Source organism: Lissotriton vulgaris, chromosome 8 (assembly GCF_964263255.1).
Source record: "Lissotriton vulgaris chromosome 8, aLisVul1.2, whole genome shotgun sequence".
NCBI classification, from domain to species: domain Eukaryota; kingdom Metazoa; phylum Chordata; class Amphibia; order Caudata; family Salamandridae; genus Lissotriton; species Lissotriton vulgaris.
In genome coordinates, this window is record NC_141696.1 from 1367884790 (window position 1) to 1367902079 (window position 17290).

Here is a 17290-nt window from a genome sequence, read left to right on the forward strand (position 1 = left end):
GCCTGATCCACGTTATATCAAAACTGGTGCACCCCGTCCAATCAGGATTTATGCCTACTAGAAACACGTGCTTAAACCTCTGTCAATTACATGGAGTAAAGGGAAGATTAGACACACTGAGAGAAGATGCAGTGGTGGTATCCTTGGATGCCACCATGGCATTCGATACGATCGAATGGCCCTGCCTCTTTGCAGTCCTGAGAAAAATGGGATTCAGCCCTGATTTCACAGGTTGAATACGACTCCTAAACACTGGCCGTTAGCGCAGGTGGTAGTAAACAAAAAAAAATCCTAGATCCTTCCTCTCCGAAGAGGGACAAGGCAGGGTTGCCATCTGTCTCCGTTGCTTTTTGCATTAACGTTGGAGTTGGAGCCCCTTGCTGCATGGATCCGAAAGAACCTCATCATAAGAGGCCTGAGATTGTCTGAAGATTGGGAGGATTGCATCTCCCTTGGCCGTCCCAAGTTACTCTTCCGGAACACCCCAGACTCCTGTGCCGCGAGACGGCGTTCGAAGGGCCTATTATAGCTCCCACCACAACAACTAAAGACAAGTAATCAGGGCATACTACAGTCCCCATTGCCTCGGAATAAGATTCATTATTGATTTACACTTTTATGACGCTTGGGGGTACAGCAAGCTTACTCATAGGATTGGGAGGCAATCCACCTTCCAAATCAAGGTGTTGCAATCCATTCACCTATGAAAAATTCTAGACCGGCCTTGACATTTCCAACCACGAATCTTAAAAGCCTTGAGGAAGTTACTTTTCAGTAACGAAACACGTCGGCTGCCTGTTTCATCCTTTTTCTTTTTGGGATTCCAGCACAGAAGAACTTTCAGTAACAACTTTTGTATCACGTACTATTACAAAGGACTGTACAGATATTATCTATGCAAAACAAAATATTAAAACATCAAAGCAATTTTATGTTTCGGATGTTCTCTCTATATGGTCAAATATTGGTGCTGTGCATATGAGCAATTGGCGGTCTTGACTCTCTAAACAGGCCAAGACAGGGAATAAATTCCCTTAGAAGCATTGGCTTCTTTGAAACAAATATCTGAGTGCCGAGGTACAATAAACTTTTTATAATAGCATCTCCCTCTATGCTAATGATATACTGTTGTATCTGGCAGCACTCAAGATGTCATTAAATAGGGTCCTCAATATATTCACTAATTTTGCTAAATACTCAGGGTATTTGATTAATTGGAGTAAATTTATGATTTATGTATTAAATGGAAAGTTTACACCCTTGACCAAGGGATGTATATTTACGGAAGCCATAAATGGCTTCAAGTATCTCGGCAACTATATCACTAGTGATCCAAGGCTGTATTATACCAATAACCTCCTACCACTGTTGAAACGACTTAAGAATGTCGCGCATTGGAAATCTCTCACTTTGTCACTGCTGGGTAGAGCTGAACTATTTAAAATGATGTCTCGCCTGTGCTTCTTATATGTCTTACGTAACTCGCCCTCCCCAGTCCCAGCCACCTATTTCAAGGCCATAGAGAAGGAACAGAGGGAGCCACTGTGGATGAGTAAACAGCCCCGTATAGCTTTCCAAAAACATGTACGAAGCTGGTATGAAGGGGGTACAGGGCTCCCAGACATCAAGAAATATTACTGGGCGACGCAGTTAGCAGCTATTAATCATTGCATGTAACGGTCCAGGGATGACTTGGGGTACAGAATGAACAAATGGCTTCTACCGGGAGGGACTATAATGGGGCATTGTATTCCAGGCCTGCAAAACAACAATTGACAGGGCTCACATGACACGCGGTTTAGGTCTGGCATACGGACAATAGGCGCATGGGATGGACAAAAAAGATCACACAAGCCACCCCGCTGTGGGATTTGGAACAACTGGGTACACTGAAAAAGACAAAGGGCTTTGATAAATGGGACATAATAGGAATATCTTGGATGGGGGACCTGTGGAAAAGAGGGGAACTAATCCCCTTCTCGCAATTGCAGCAAGAATTTGAATTATCCAACACAGAACAGTTCGGATATTTACAAGTACGACATGTCCTACAAGCACATATCCCAAAGGGAGTTATACATCCGGAGTCTTCTCCACTGGAAAACAGAATTCTCGATGAATATATGCCTAAAAAAGCAATCTCCCTGACATACCAAAAGTTAATTAACCATACACCTAACCACCTCATACAACTCCGTAGGAAGTGGGAAACTGAGATACTAGAACTGGAGGATGATGAATGGCACGACGAACTGGCCTCCCTCAAGGAGTTGGCTATTTCTTCCTGGCTCAAACTCATCCAGCTATAGATATTACACAGAATATACCTTACAGGTCCAGCCTAGGTCAAGATGGGCTGTAGAGATGACCAGAGTTGTGGGCAGCAGTGTGGGGCAAAAGGCATGTTTATACATATAATATGGGAGTGTAGCCAGATCAAAGAATACTGGATAGGAGTGCTCCAAAGTATCACAGAGACATTGGGAATGAGTCTGGATCTAGAGGTCAAAAGATGTTTACTTAATATTTGGGAACCTACAGACTCAAATGGTTAAGAAAAAACGTGGGTCTCTGGGTCTCATGGTCGCCAAAAGAAATATCACAAGAATGTGGGGGGCAAAGGAGACACTAACAGTAAATGCAGGAAAAAAGGTCAAGGATTGGTGCATGTTCAGAGAAAAAACTGTGTGTACAGCTCTGGATGCCTGAAGAAATGCACACAGATTTGGGGCAAATGCAATGTGTATAGAGGTAACATTTGCACTCCGCCCTCTCTTCTCCCCTCCCCCATGCATGTAAAATAAGAAACTCCTGAGTTGGTTGTAAGGTGGTCTACAAATAACATTTTCTTTTGAAGAAAAATCGAATAATGTACTGTAATGTTGTGAGCAATGGAATGAGCGAATGCCATGATGTTTGTAATGTTACTGTTTTGTCATAAATAAAAAATTATTAAAAAAAGATATGGTATTATAAATCCCATTTTATATTTCTGCTTCTCTCACTAGGTTTGGTTGGGGGTGGGTGGGTTTGGTTCTGCTCGAGGGCAGGGGAGGGGTGGCTTGCTCAAAGCTGCGGGCCTGACTATGTGGTCGGCCCTCGTGCACTCTCTCTTTTCTCCATGTAACAGCATTGTGCTGGTTTAGGGGAGGGAGGCCAAAATAATCAAGTTATGGGCATTGCCACAAAGCACAATAAGCAACAATGTCCCTCAGAGGCTCAAAATAATCTCATGTCAAAAAAAACAATTCTAAAGACTTTTTTGAAACCAAAAGAAGAGTGTTACGGGAAGAATGTACAGCAGTATGGCTGTGCTGTATATCAGAAAGTAGGGCGCTGGCCACGTCATTGTGCTTTATTTTTCTAACTTCTTCAGCCATCCTGCACAACAGGCCCGGCTCCAGGAATATTTATTTGGGTGGGCCAAAGGTACATTTGGGTGGGCATCAGCTGGCCCGATTTATTGCTTATATATCTAGCCAAGCCTGCTTCTGGGCCCTCCTTTCTCTCCTTAGTCTTACAAGGCACAGTAAAACACACTCTTTTCAAAGTCTCCTTCTAAATGTTATCACTCTCAAAAAGTGCTTTTCTTCCATATAATGTCCCTTTGAAGGGAAGATGAGGTTTCTAAGGTAGGAGTATCAAGCAAGTGGCACTACTCGGGCTCCCTCTGTGTGAGCCTTCAGGGAGAAACCCTCTTCATTACTACCTTCACCTGACCCCTGACTCTGCAGCGCACTCCCTTACAGGCCTGATTATCTCCTTTTCTACCACCCCTCTCCATTACACCTTATTTCACAGCTGACCTTGGGCCCCAGCCCCATATCAGTTACCATTCAGTTCCACTTTCATTATTCCCAGTAAAAAACAATAGTAAAATCACCTTCAAACTTGAACCATTGAATATAGCAGTAAATGTAATTAGCATGCATGTTAAAGTATGCTCCACAGTTGTCCTAATCAGCCTGCTTTAGTGCTGGTGCAAAAGTCTTTTTGACCTTTTTTTTACCTCTTTCTCGGTAGATAACTCAACTACCACCCTCCAACAGTGCCCTTCATCTCTCCGTAGCCACACCCCTCATGGCCTCAGACTCCCCAACTACCACCCTCCACCAGTGCCCCTCATCTCTCCTTAGCTCCCCTACACCCCATGACCTCCTCCTCAGATTCCCTCACTGCCACCCTCCACCAGCACCCCTCATCTCTCTGTAGTTCCCCCACCCCATGACCACCTCCTCGGCTTCCCTCACTCCAACCCTCAACTAGTGCCCCTCGTTTCTCCATAGCCCCCCACCCCATGACCTCCTCCTCAGATTTCCTCACTGCCACCCTCCACCAATGCTCCTCATCTCTCTGTAGTTCCCCCCCACCCCATAACCTTCTCCTCGGCTTCCCTCACTGCCACCCTCCACTAGTGCCCCTCATTTCTCCATAGCACCCCCACCCCATTACCTCCTCCTCAAATTCACTCACTGCCACCCTCCACCAGTGCCCCTCAACTCTCTGTAGTTCGCCTTCACCCCGTGACCTCCTCCTCGGCTTCCCTCACTGCCACCCTCCACAAGCACCCCTCATCTCTCAGTAGCCCCCCACCCCATGACCTCCTACTTCGATTCCCTCACTGTCACCCTCCACTAGTGCCCCTCATCTCGCCGTTGTCCCTCTCTCATATCCATTACATTTGTTGTATAGCGCTACTCATACGAGTGTAGGGTGTCACAGTACTTTACATAAACGCACACATTATACAGAGACAATAAATCAGCCAACCGGGAATGTCACATAAGCCAATGAGCATTACAAGGTGTAGAAATCACGTCATCCACACTGGTGGCTAGTATATTTTACAAGGGTTTGGTCTGGGGAAGCACAAACTCGGGATTTAAAGAGTACTCCAGTGGTTGGGTGTTGGCTTTATTGATAAAAATGTTTCACTGCCCAAACAAACTCTTTTTAGTATCATTAGAATGTTGAAAGAATGGAGAAGTTCTAACTATATCACAACACAAAAAAGCTAAGTTTGTATTTAGCTCTTTGATGACAGTTCATAGGTCACTGTCCTATGTTAGGATAGTAACTTCTGAACTGCAAGTAACACAAGGAAATCTGTGACAGAGGTAGTAACCCACTGAGCTATTTCCATAAAATTCAGTTTATCTGCATATAAAAACTACCAAAAGACAAATGGTTGCTCTGCAGCAGTATCGTAAATCACCAGTTATCTGAACAGTTTTTATTGTTGTTGTACGTCAGTGGCAGATTCACTGCGAGGGCCAAAGCTCATGTTTGGGTGGGCCACCCAAGTCAAAAAGGAAGATCATCCTGGAGTGATTCTGAAGTCATTTGATGACTTCAGCCAGGCTATCTCTGCAATTAACTGGGGATGTCATCCGAAGCCATCCTGAAGTCTGCCCACAGGGTTATTTATTTAAATGGGATGACTTTATCTAGAGTCGTCAGAGAAACTACTCCAGGATTAGGGGCTGATTACTTCAGTGGAAAAGATGTGATGAGCTTGAACTACTGCCGGATGATCCCATGCTGATTACAGGATTAGGGTGGATTACTCCAGGATGGGTCCCTGATTACTTCAGTTGAAAACATGTGATGACCTTGTACTACTCCAGAATGATCCCATGATGATTTCAGATTAGGCTGGATTACGTTAGGATGATCCTTTGAGTATTTCAGGATGGGGCTGTATTATTACAGAATCATTTTGTGATGACTTCAAAATGAGGCTGCATTACTCATGGATGATCCAAGGATAACTTTAGTGTGTGACTGGAACCGTACTAGTTGATTAATTAAATAATGGGGATGTATTACCGCAGGATGGGTTCTGGCTGTATTACTGCATGGCCGTGTCAATATGCAGAAGTATTGTTCTAGGATGACCTCCAGTAGCAATACTTGTTTTCTGTTCACAAGATGTTAAGAAATACAGTTTTATTACTTTGTTAGCAGAGCAAATAATGGTTACAAAAACAAGCATTGGCAAAGCCAATAGGTTTTGCCTTTTTGACCATGTGACTTGCCAATGTCTTTAGACTAGATTGTTGTGGAGTGGCATAAAGTGGAGTCGTGTAGGAGAGTGGAGTAAAGTGTTGTAGAATCGAGTGTCTGAGTGGTGTAGCATGGAGTAGAGCGGAGTAGTATGTTTTAGAATAGATTGGACTAAAGTGGCATGGAGGGGGTTAGGTAGAGCGTTGTTGAGTAGTGTTGATGAGCGTTATAGCACGTAGTAGTGTTGTAGAGTGGAGTGGCAAAGAGTCGAGTAGAGCATCACCGAGTGGAATATCAAAGCTTATAGTGTGTTAAAGTGCAGTAGCCTAGATTGAAGCAGTGTAAAAAACAGTGGTGCAGAGTAGACTGGCATAGAGTGGTGTAGAGTGCATTGGCGCAGAGTAGAGCGATGTAGAGTGCAAAGTAGATTGCAGTGGTGTAAAGTAGATTGTTTCAGTGAAGAGTGGCATAGAGTGGAGTGGTGTAGAGCAGAGTGGAGCAGATTGCAGTGACAGAGTAGTGTAGAGTGCAATGGTACAGAATAGATTAGAGTGGCGTAGAGCAATGCAGATTGCAGTGACTTAGACTGCAGTCGTGCAGAGTAGCGTGGCATTCAGTTTCATAGAATGCAGTCTTGTAGAGCTGAGAATCAAGAGTGCAGGAGCGCAGAGTAAAATAGTGGTGCAGCTTAGATTGCAGTGGCGTAGAGTTCAGTGGCAGAGAGTGCAGTGTGGCAGAGTAGACTGTCAGAGTGAAGTGGTATATGGTAGATTGCTGTAAAATACATTGCCAAGAAGTCCAGGGGCCTAGAGAGGCGTTGAGAGTAGTGGTAGCAGAGTGGTGAAGTCAAATGGTGACACAAAGTGGTATTATCGAGTATAGTGACAAAATGTAGAATGTTGTGGAGGGGCAGAGAGTAGAGTGAGGTGCAGTGGCATAGAGTTGTAGAGAACTTAGTTTACCAACCTTCTGAGACTGGTAAATGGAGAAATAGGAAAGCGTGTAATAGCAACAACTGTAAGATATAGCGCTTAAAAGATGGAGGTATAGTATAAAAAATGAATCATAGTTTGGTGATAGCAGACCTTTAATGTAGGAAAAATCACCATATGGTACCCTAACTTCACTGTAGAATAATTTGCAATGAGAACAGCACCCTTGACACTAATAGGACTCCTTGTCTCAAAATGTGACTTCAATACAAGGAAAGGAGCCTACCTGACTCATAGCTTTATTTTAAGTCTGGTCTGTATATATCACATATACATATATATATATATATATACACACATGACTTCATGATGGGGATGTATTACCTTAGGATTGGTTCTGGCTGTATTACTTACAGCATGACTATTTCAATATGCGGATGTATTGTTAATATATCTGGAAGAGTAATGTGTAAACCTTTGCCATACACAAGAAGTTAGGAAATAAGTAGTTTTGTAGTTTGTTTGCGGAACAGATTACTCCAACAAGCATTGGTAAACGCATTAGGTTTCACCTATGTGATCAATAATAGACTGGTATTTTGTTAATTATATTCGCAATTAGGGGGTGCAAATTACCACGTGGGTGAACCTCGTGGTAATTTGCGAAAAAGTATTAATATGCTCAAAATAGCATTTTAAACACTGTCATGTTACAGGCACACATGTCCTTAGGACATGTGTGTGTGAAACATGCACTTTAAAATACATTTCAGGGTGCAGGGGGGGGTCCTTTGGACCCCCCCCCCTGCACCCATGGAATGCATTAACATTTGGCGAATCGCTAATTGAAATTCACACAATGTCAATGACTTCCCATGATTCCTATGGGCCTTCTGGCCCATAGGAATCAATTGCGAAATTGCATTTTAGAATTCGCATAATATTTGCGATTCAGTAAAAATTTCGATTTTTACCGAATCGCAAATATTATGCGATTAAAATCATGCATCTCATTTTGCGATTCCTTATTTGCAATTCCCTAAAAATCGCAAATAAGGAATCGCAAAACCTTACAATGATGCATGTGGCCACAAGAGTGCAGTATCGTAGAGTTCAGTGGCAGAAAGTGCAGAGTAGACTGTTGTAGACTGCAGTGTTATATAGTAGAGTGGCGTAGAATACATTGGCATGAAATGCAGTGGTCTTAAGTTGTGAGTAGAGGGGCATTGAGAACAGTGGTGTCAGAGTGGAAGAGTAGAGTGGTGTTATCGAATAGAATAGCGAAGCGTAGAGTGATGTGGATTGGCATTGAGTTTTAGAGCAAACTCAGTCAACCATCCTTCTGAGATTGGAACATTGAGAAAAATAAAAGAGTAATAGTAACAACTGCAAGACATTGCTCTTAAAAGAAGGAAGTATAGTATAAAAAATGTATACTTGGGTGATAGACATTAAATGTAAGAAATCCCCATATGGTACCCTACAGCAGAATTATTTGCATTTTGAATGGCACCCTTGACACTAACAGGACTCCCTGCCACCAAATGTGATTTCAATACAAGGCAAGGAGCCTACCTGAATCAGTTATATTCTATTGCGGGCATTAACCAAGACCAGGGTTCTTCAAAGTCTGTACTAGAAGGCAAGATCCATGCTATATATTTTTTGCATCCCCCCCATTTAGATACATGTAGTTATATTACAAATCTGGCATTGTTCCAGCCCTCCATGACTGATTTTGAAGAACCCTGGACAAGACATTTAGAATTTATTAAAATTACATATGTGACCAAGACCCCTGAGAGAGGTCAAAACTTATCTTTTGTTGTGCCATTACAACCGAGAACCTGCACCCTTACAACCGGAGTGGCTCGCTTATTCTCACCGATGAAGTGAAGATCCTGTGTGTGTGTATGTATGTGTGTGTGTGTGTGTATATATATATATATATATATATATATATATATATACATACACATATATACACTTCGCTACAGAGCCTTTCAGCCAACCCGTTTCATCTATTATTGTGTAATTCGCATTTTCATCCATCCACTGCAGCATACAGCTTGGGACAGGACAGTGGGCCAGTCCACTACAGCCATTATCTAACTTTACTGCAAGTGGTGGCATTCTTAAGAGTCGGTGACAATATGGAAAGCTTTACCTGTTTGGTGGCAAAAAAGAGGAAATAGATAGGAGCTAAGATTCAGATGTGTGTTAAAAAAAACGAGAAAGAGTTAGAACTATTGGCGTTGTAAATCTTTCCTACCTATGTGTTATGGATTGAAGTGGATGTATGTTTTGTGTAGTGGAATTGTGTTGTGGTGGAATAATGTTTTTTTTTTTTAGTTATCGAATGTGGAATGGATGTGAGTGGAGTTGGATGTGAGTGGAGTTGAATAGTGTGGCATGGAACAGTGTGATATAGTGAAATTAAGCCGAGTGCAATTATGTGGAGTGTTTTATGCGGATTGTTATGTGGTATAGAGTGGATTTATGTGGTAATGAGAAGTGTGAAATTAGGTGGAGTTGAATTATGTGGTGTTGAATGGTATGTGGATTGTAATTATGTTGCGTGGTGTGGCTGTATGGATTGGCGTTGTATTGAGTGGTGCTGTATGGCTCAGAGTGGAGTAAATTGGAGTGCAGTTGTGAAGCATTGTGTGGAGTGCAGTTGGTTGAATTAGTGTTGCATAGAGCGGAGGCGAATTGTGTGGAGTAGTGGGTTGCCTGGGTGGCGCTGCATTGTTTGCTGCTGGATGAAGTAGTGTAGTTGTGTAGAGTGGGATGACATTGTGCCGAATGCAGTTGTGTAGAGTAGAGTAAAGCAGAGTGACTGGTGTAAAACAGTGGTGGTAAGCTACAAGTGGTCTCGAGTGTTCTAGCTTAAAGGAACAAATAGTGCCACAAAGTGTCTAAGTAACATTACATGTAATAAGGAAAGTCCTTAAAAATAGGTGTAGTTCAAAGCCAATATTCTGAATACAAGATTTCTCGCAGAGACAGCGCACGCGTTGCCTCTGCAAGATATAAAAACATAAATGGGAGCGGTAGGAAGGAGAAGATATCAGAGCGGTAGCCAAAGACAGGGTACAGAAGGAATGAGAAGATTGAAGAGAACTGGTAACAGCAGAAATTGCAGTGCGAGAAGGGAGGATGAAGATAATTAAAAGTGGAAAGGGAATGAAAGGGAAACAGCAGACCCCAAGAGGAAACGTGAAAAGGGAGAAAAGGGAAAGTGGGCAAGAAAGGTGAGAAGTAGTTTCAGAGGGGAGAGTTGAAAGAAAGAGCACATAGAACAGAGCACGAAAGACTAGAACATTGGAAAGGAGCATGGTGAAATGGGAAGGAAGAATAAAAAATAGCGTGGAGATGGAGAAAGGACGTATGCCTCCGTTTTATAATATGTATGTGTAGAAATAAAATAACTTTCAGGGAGGAGCAGGCCTATATCATTGCTAGGCTTCACCTAATGCATCACTGTTGCCAGACACACAATCGAGATTCATTCCCTGTGAGTTTTCTGCCATGAATAATATGTTTTACATTATCAGTTAACTGTCTCAGGGAAAAAATATAAAAACGTCACCAGGAAAGGAAAAATAGGAAGAGAGAATTATGACGTTTTCATATTTTTTCCCTGAGCAAATTAACTAATAAGGTAAAATACATAAAATGACAGACAAACGGCTGTGGAATGACGACGTTAAAGGTTGATTAATGCTCTTTAAAATACTTTGCAGGGGTTTATTTGGGGCGCCATATTCTCCCAAAAGCCTGGAAATCCCCTTTGAGAAGACTCGTCAGAAGCTGTCTTCTTCGTGTTATGAGCCAGCCAATCGTCAGGTTTTAATGGGCAACTAAAACAGCTCATCCGATCTTAGCAACTTTTATGCAGAAGTACCTCAAGCACAACTTGGTTCGCAACTATTAAGTTATTTGCCCAGAATCACAGGAGCCGACGCTAGGACGCCATGTCGGGCCCTCCGTTTGAAAGTCAGCAGATGTGACCATTAGACCATGCCAAAATCCCACATCCATTCTCTACCACTCATGCTTTTGTAAATAGAGTACAAAATTTATCTGTACCGATGTTGCGAAGAGAGCTCAGAAACACTGCCAATATTAAATTCCCACATTTAATGTCCAGCAGCATACCAAAAGCCCACAAATTACGGGATCCTATTCTCATATCTCAGCAAAGACACCACACACCGTTAAGTTCCCTGAGAGGCGGAATCCTACCTCCAGCTCTCTCACATAAAGCACTACATTACAGTGATGCACAATAAAGAAAGGCGCGGGCTCCCGCCTTTTAAATAAAAGCGCGGCACTTACAGATCACCCAAAAGTGGAGGCGGCGGGAAATCACACCCACCTTACTTCCAGTTCCCACGTCTCACTCGCATCCCCAACCCCACCCAAAAAATACCACCTAAATGCAGCAATGGTTTTCTTTCCCTCTGAGCCCGATCCATTCTAAACACACTCCGATGCAGAAACACGTTACTCTTCTCTCTCCACGGCCACGGACAGTGACGGACTGTACAACTCAACTTCCGCTTCCGGTCCAGCCAGGGACTGCTGCGGGGTATGGTTGCCACAATCCTACCAAAACGAGCCCAAATGTAGCGCTGTGTGCTGCTCTGAGGCTGGAGGGGCTGGGACATTTATGCAGCCAGGAACTCCGGCCTGAGCTCCGAAATTCAGTGGTAATTAGTATTAGTATTAGTAACTGTTTATAGTAAAATACACACTTAAACGATGTATGATTGCTGCTATATGCTTATGACGATATGCTCAATAACTTGTTATACACTTTTACAGCGCCCAGACGCTTGAAATGGCCCGGTCAGCGCTAGGGAAAACGAAAAATTAATGCATTTTTAGGCACTGTGGTATATGACTTGTTCTCTCCCTCAAAGGGCAACTCAACATAGTTCTCTCCTCAGACCGTACCCCTCTGTTTTTCCCGAGGGCGAGGCTGTACATGTTCACACACCCACCGCCCCCTCCCCCCGTCGCAGGATCACACACAGACTCTTCCCTTCACTCCTTAAAAATTATCGCATTTCTGCCTCGGGAAGAAAAGTGAGCGATTCACATAAAAAGAAAAGAAGAAAAAAAAGAAACAAAAGGAGAAAGAAGAACGGAGAAAAAAAAGACTTTTCTCCCCATCAGCTTAATTTTTTCGCCTGTTTCTGTATACATTCAAATTGACAACCTTTCTAATTGGATAAATGCAGTCCCCGTCATCATTGCTCCCCACTGTGCTGAGATAAGTTATACCACCCGTTTGAAGGTTAGGAAGTGCTATAAATTGTCTGTTTCGTGCACCTGCCCCGATTTTTAAACAAGCATCGGCAATGCAACAGGTCTCGCATTTATATGAGTTTGAGCTTTTGACATTGCAAACGACAATGCCTTTTATTTTTAAAACATAAAAAAGGCATTACCATTTACAAAGTCAATAGCTCATACTCGCATAAATGCGAGACCTATTGTATTGAAAATGCTTGTTCTCTCTTTTGCTGAGGGTGAAACTCTGCGGATGAGGAAAATATGCACTGGGGCCCCAAAGGGCCACTGGCGCCAGAGAGGGGTCGGGGCAGAGAGCAGGGAGGAAAGGAAGCAGAAACCTAGGGCAGCGTGAAGGTGAATGTGACAGAAAGTGAAGGCGGCAGAGAGCATGTGAGGGACAGGACAGTGCACAATGAACCCTGAGGGTATAAAGGGTAGAGGCAGATATGAGAGATGTTTATAAAGGGTAGAGGCAGAGAGCCGTGGGCATAGAGGAGAGGTGAAAGAGACCCCAGGGGTAGAACAGGCGCAGAGAACAGGGGGAGGGTAGACAGGACTGGGACGGTGAGCAGAGGCAGAGAGCACGTGATGGGACAATGTACAGTGAACCCAGAGGGTATAAATGGTGAAGGCTGAGAGCCAAGGGGCAGAAGGGAGAGGTGGGACCGACCCCGAGGGTAGAACTGGCACGGAGGACAGGGGCAGGGCAGACAGGACAGGGACAGTAATTAGAGGCAGAGAGCACGTGAAGGGACAGTGCACAGTGAACCCTGAGGGAATAAAGGGTGGAGGCAGAGAGGAGAGATGGAAGAGACCCCAAGGGTAAAACAGGCATGGAGGACAAGGGGAGGGCAGACAGGACAGGCACAGTGAGCAGAGAGAGAAGATGCAAGAGAGTCTGAGGGCAGAATAAACAAGGAGGAACAGGGAGGAGGGGGCAGTGAGCAGAGGGCAGAGATTGAAGGAGACAGATGGCGTAAGAGTGAATGTGACAAGTAACAGAGGGCGCACAAAGGATAGAGGGCAGGGAGCACAAGGGCAGTGAGCAGGAGAGTACTGTCAGAAGTGAGGATAGAGCAGAGAGCACAAGAGTACTGCAAGACGTCAGGATAGGGCAGAGAGCACGAGAGTACAGTCCGAAGTTAGGATAGGGCAGAGAGCACAAGAATACTGTCAGAAGTTAGGATAGGGGTGAGAGCACGAGGGTACAGTCAGAATACGGCAGAGAGCACAAGAGTACTGTGAGAAGTCAGGATAGGGCAGAGAGTACGAGAGTACTGTGAGAAGTCAGGATAGGGCAGAGAGCACAGAAAAGTGAGAGGTAGAAGTGAACGTGGGTGGAGAGGACAAAGGACAGAACTTGAAGACTATGGGTAGACAGTATCGGAACACAGGATGGACAGAGACGAGTATGGGCAGAGGCGACAACAATAGGGGGCACAATAATTGGGGCAGAGAGCCCCTCATTGCTCACCCGCTCCTGCCCCGGGGTATCTACAGCCCCTCACTGCATACCAGATCCTGCCCTGGGGTATGTACCACACCTCGCTGCTCACCAGCTCCTGTTCCAGCGTATCTACAGCGCCTCACTGCTCATCAGCTCCTGCCTCCTGGGCTTCGCGGCGTTTGATGGCTGAAGGGCAAACCCAAGGCGGGCAGAGCCAGGGAGGGAGGAGAGAAGGTCTATGTGTAATAATGATAGCTATGTATTCAGGTGGCTTTACAATTTGAGCTAGCATATATAAAAATCAACTGTTTGCAAATAAACTGAATTTGTGTTTTGTTATCTGTATAGCACCCAGGTCTTCGAGCATGGAAGTCTTTGCTAATGCGTGCACTGTAGGACTATTTGCTGAGTTGAAAATGCAGTAATGTGTAAATGGTGCTCATTATGCAGTAAAAAGGAGATTGTTAAATCTTCCATAGGGTTGGACGTCTCTAAAAGTAAATAAACTAAAATGTTAAACATGTTCCTGAAGCAATCAACAAATCGTCTGCAAATTATCATGAACAAGTCTTTTTAATTAGAAAACTATGGGGCTAGTCAAGTAATCAGACAGTCAGTTCCAAACAATCCTAAAATCACCATTAGCAATGTATCTTGTGAAGTAATCAGGTACTCGGTTTCAAGTCATCCTCAAATCACCAGGAACAGCCACACCTTGTGGAGTCATTAGATAATCATTTGAACGTCATCCTGAAATCGTCAGGGTTAATCACATCTTGTGAAGTCATCAGATACTCATTTTTAAGTCATCTTCAAATCATCAGGCTCAGGTTTCTAAACTCTGCTGATGACTTTAAGAGCTTGATGATGTCTGATGATGTGAAAATGACTTTTAGAGTAGTTAGATGATCGTCCAATAACTCTGGGATGGCTTCTAAAGTAATCCTGTTTGACCTGGGCAGGCTCGTGTTTGGGTGGGCCTGTCCCACCCGGCCCACCCTCTAGAACCGTGCCTGCTGCACAACAACGTTGATGTATACAACATTGCTAAAAGACGTTGCCAAAACACATGGCTTTTGTATCCGTGACAGTAGTGCTTTGCCAATGCTTGTTTTTTTAAAACATGAATCTGCTGACTTCCTTAACTTTAACTATAAATTTACATTTTACAACAGCTCTAGGACATTTTAAAGCGTTTTCTGCCAATAGTTGCTGATTTAAGTATGCACCAATAAGAAGAAAAACACCTGGGTTTGATGACTTTGCTAACATGTGTACCAACAGAAATATAACCTGGGTAAAACCATCGGAACTAAAACGGTGCCGCCTCATACAAGGCTGGAGCGCAGAACATTTTCCGGGGCACGCGACACTCTCTTCCGGTGTAACAGTGTGGGCGGTGTCGGGGATGGGTGGGTCTCTTTTTCGGGGCGGGTCATGTTAGTTACGATTACAGGGTTTACTGGGAAGCACCGCCCCGGGCACTCTCAGGGGACCGCCCCTCTGCCTGTCAATTAGTGTGAAATCAGCTTTCTGTTTTCATTCTCGTATAGAAAATGATTTTAGGAGAAAGCAGGTCTGACTTCCTCTTACATTTACCATCTTTCCATGGACTGGAGGTAAGGGGCACTTCCGGAATCTCGCGCGTGAATCGGAGGGTGTTGAATGTATGCAGTACGAGAAGGGCCAGTTAACTGGACACGCGGATGAGTCTAACAAGGGGTACCGTTATGTTTACAATGTTGGGCAATGATTTCTTCCGATCCTTGGCCGAATTTGGTAGTGAAAATCTGACGAGTTTACTGAAAGAGAGGCTGGCTCTCATTAAACGTTGTACTACGCCGCTGCCCCCACTTTGAGGTCTCCACGCCAGCGGTTCCTGGCGTGAGCTGTGGTATGTGGGACCGCTGGGTTGTTAATAATTTTAGCTCTGATGCCGGGGTGTGGATCGGTTTATGTCGGTAGGGTGACCAACCGTCCGTAAATTTCACGGACAGTCCGTAATTTCGGCCGTCTGTCCGTTGTCCGTGAAGGATTGTTTAACGGACGCCATTTGTCCGTAATTTTAACTGGTCGCACAACCGACACAGCTGGCCCCCACCTCCCTTCTTGACTGCTGATGCTGCTGAGGTCGGGTGTAACAGACTCCGAGGCAGTACAAAGGCTCAGATACCAGCAGCATTGGCGAGGCACAGCGGGATGGCAACCCTCACACCGTCAGCCCTTGATGAGCTGTTAAGAGGTGCTTGAAGGTGACAGAGGGAGGGGCGGCAGCTTCGGAGCAGGGGCATGTATTCAGATGCAAACAGCCCTGAATGCGTCTTGTATTTTCAATTGGTGTGAGACATTCCCTTTCTGCACAGGGTTCCAAATATCCTAGAACCGGCCCTGATTACACCGAGGCAGCACGTGGTTCACTTCAGAGCTTAATTACTGTCTCTAAATTGTAAACAAACCTCGATCAAACATGCAGTCTATATTGTAATAAAATAGAGAAATGGCACAATCACACTCACACTGATTAACAAAATATGGAGGACAATCAGTTAAATCAGTTCTCTTGGAGTATCTCCTTTCAGTACTGTACATCCGTGTGGGGGGAGGGGGGCAAAACTAACATTTTGGAAACAGAACCTGTCTTCTCGTTGTCTTAGCCAGGAGGGGGTAAGGAGCCCTCCCCCACCCTGGAAGAGACTAAGATCATATGGAATACCTTAATGCATACCCACCCCTGTGTCCACCCTGGCATATCCTGTTCCCCCTCCAGTGATGGCTCTTGTCCTCCCATGTGGTGGCTCCTGCCCCCCCCCCCCCTCCGCCTGTGATTGCTCCTGTCCCCTCCTGTAGTGGATCCTGTCTCTGCCCTGGGTGGCTTCTGTCCCAGTCCTGGAATGTCTCCTGCAGCGAGGGTGAAGTTCTTGATGGGCCTCTTCTCAAAAAGGCTCAGCTCAAAATTAATATGAAAAGGTGGGCGAGTGAGTAAGTGAAGGGATGGCAGGATGAATTAGTGAAAGGGGGAATGGATGAATGAAAGATTGAATAGATGGATAATGGGAGGGGATGGATTGATTGATGAGTGAGTGGAAGGATGGAAGAGAGAAAACTGAAATAGCTGGATGTATGGGTGGAAGGGTAGCTGGATGGGTAAAAGGGTGGATGGATGAGTGAAAGGATGGATGAGTGAAAAGGTGGATGATGAGTGAGTGGGTGGATGGATGAGTGAAATGATGGATGGATGGATTGATGAATTGATAAGTGCAAGGGCGAATGGATGGACGGATGAGTGAAAGGGTGGATGTAAGGATCGATGAGTGAGTGAAAGGGAAGGTAGATGGCCAAAATGATGAATAGACCAGTGAAGGAGTGAAAGGATAAATGGATGAGAGAAAGGATGAATGAGTGATAGGGTCAATGGATGGATTCATGAGCGGATGAGTAGATGGGTGGGTGGGTGGGTGAGTGGATGGATGGATGGATGGAAGGAAGGAAGGGTAGGTGGATGGATGGATGGATGGAAGGAAGGAAGGATTGCTAAGTGAAAGAGTTGATGGAGAGAGAAAGGGAGGATGATGGATGACTGAAAGGGTGGATGGGTGGAAGG

The 17290-nt window shown here is 44.6% G+C and overlaps 1 protein-coding gene across 4 annotated transcripts in view; it reads left to right on the plus strand.

The window, feature by feature from the left end:
- The first annotated feature begins 15179 nt into the window (after positions 1 to 15179).
- The window catches only part of IFNAR2 (interferon alpha and beta receptor subunit 2), a 171297-nt gene continuing 169186 nt past the window's right edge, over positions 15180 to 17290 (plus strand). Inside the window, exon 1 of one of the 4 annotated variants that reach the window (XR_015299363.1) lies at positions 15180 to 15308. The gene's annotated coding sequence lies outside the window, so the exon portion shown is untranslated. Of the gene's footprint in view, positions 15309 to 15340; positions 15412 to 17290 lie in introns of those variants that run through there. The other 3 variants (XM_086935319.1, XR_015299364.1, XM_086935321.1) reach the window with 3 other exon arrangements.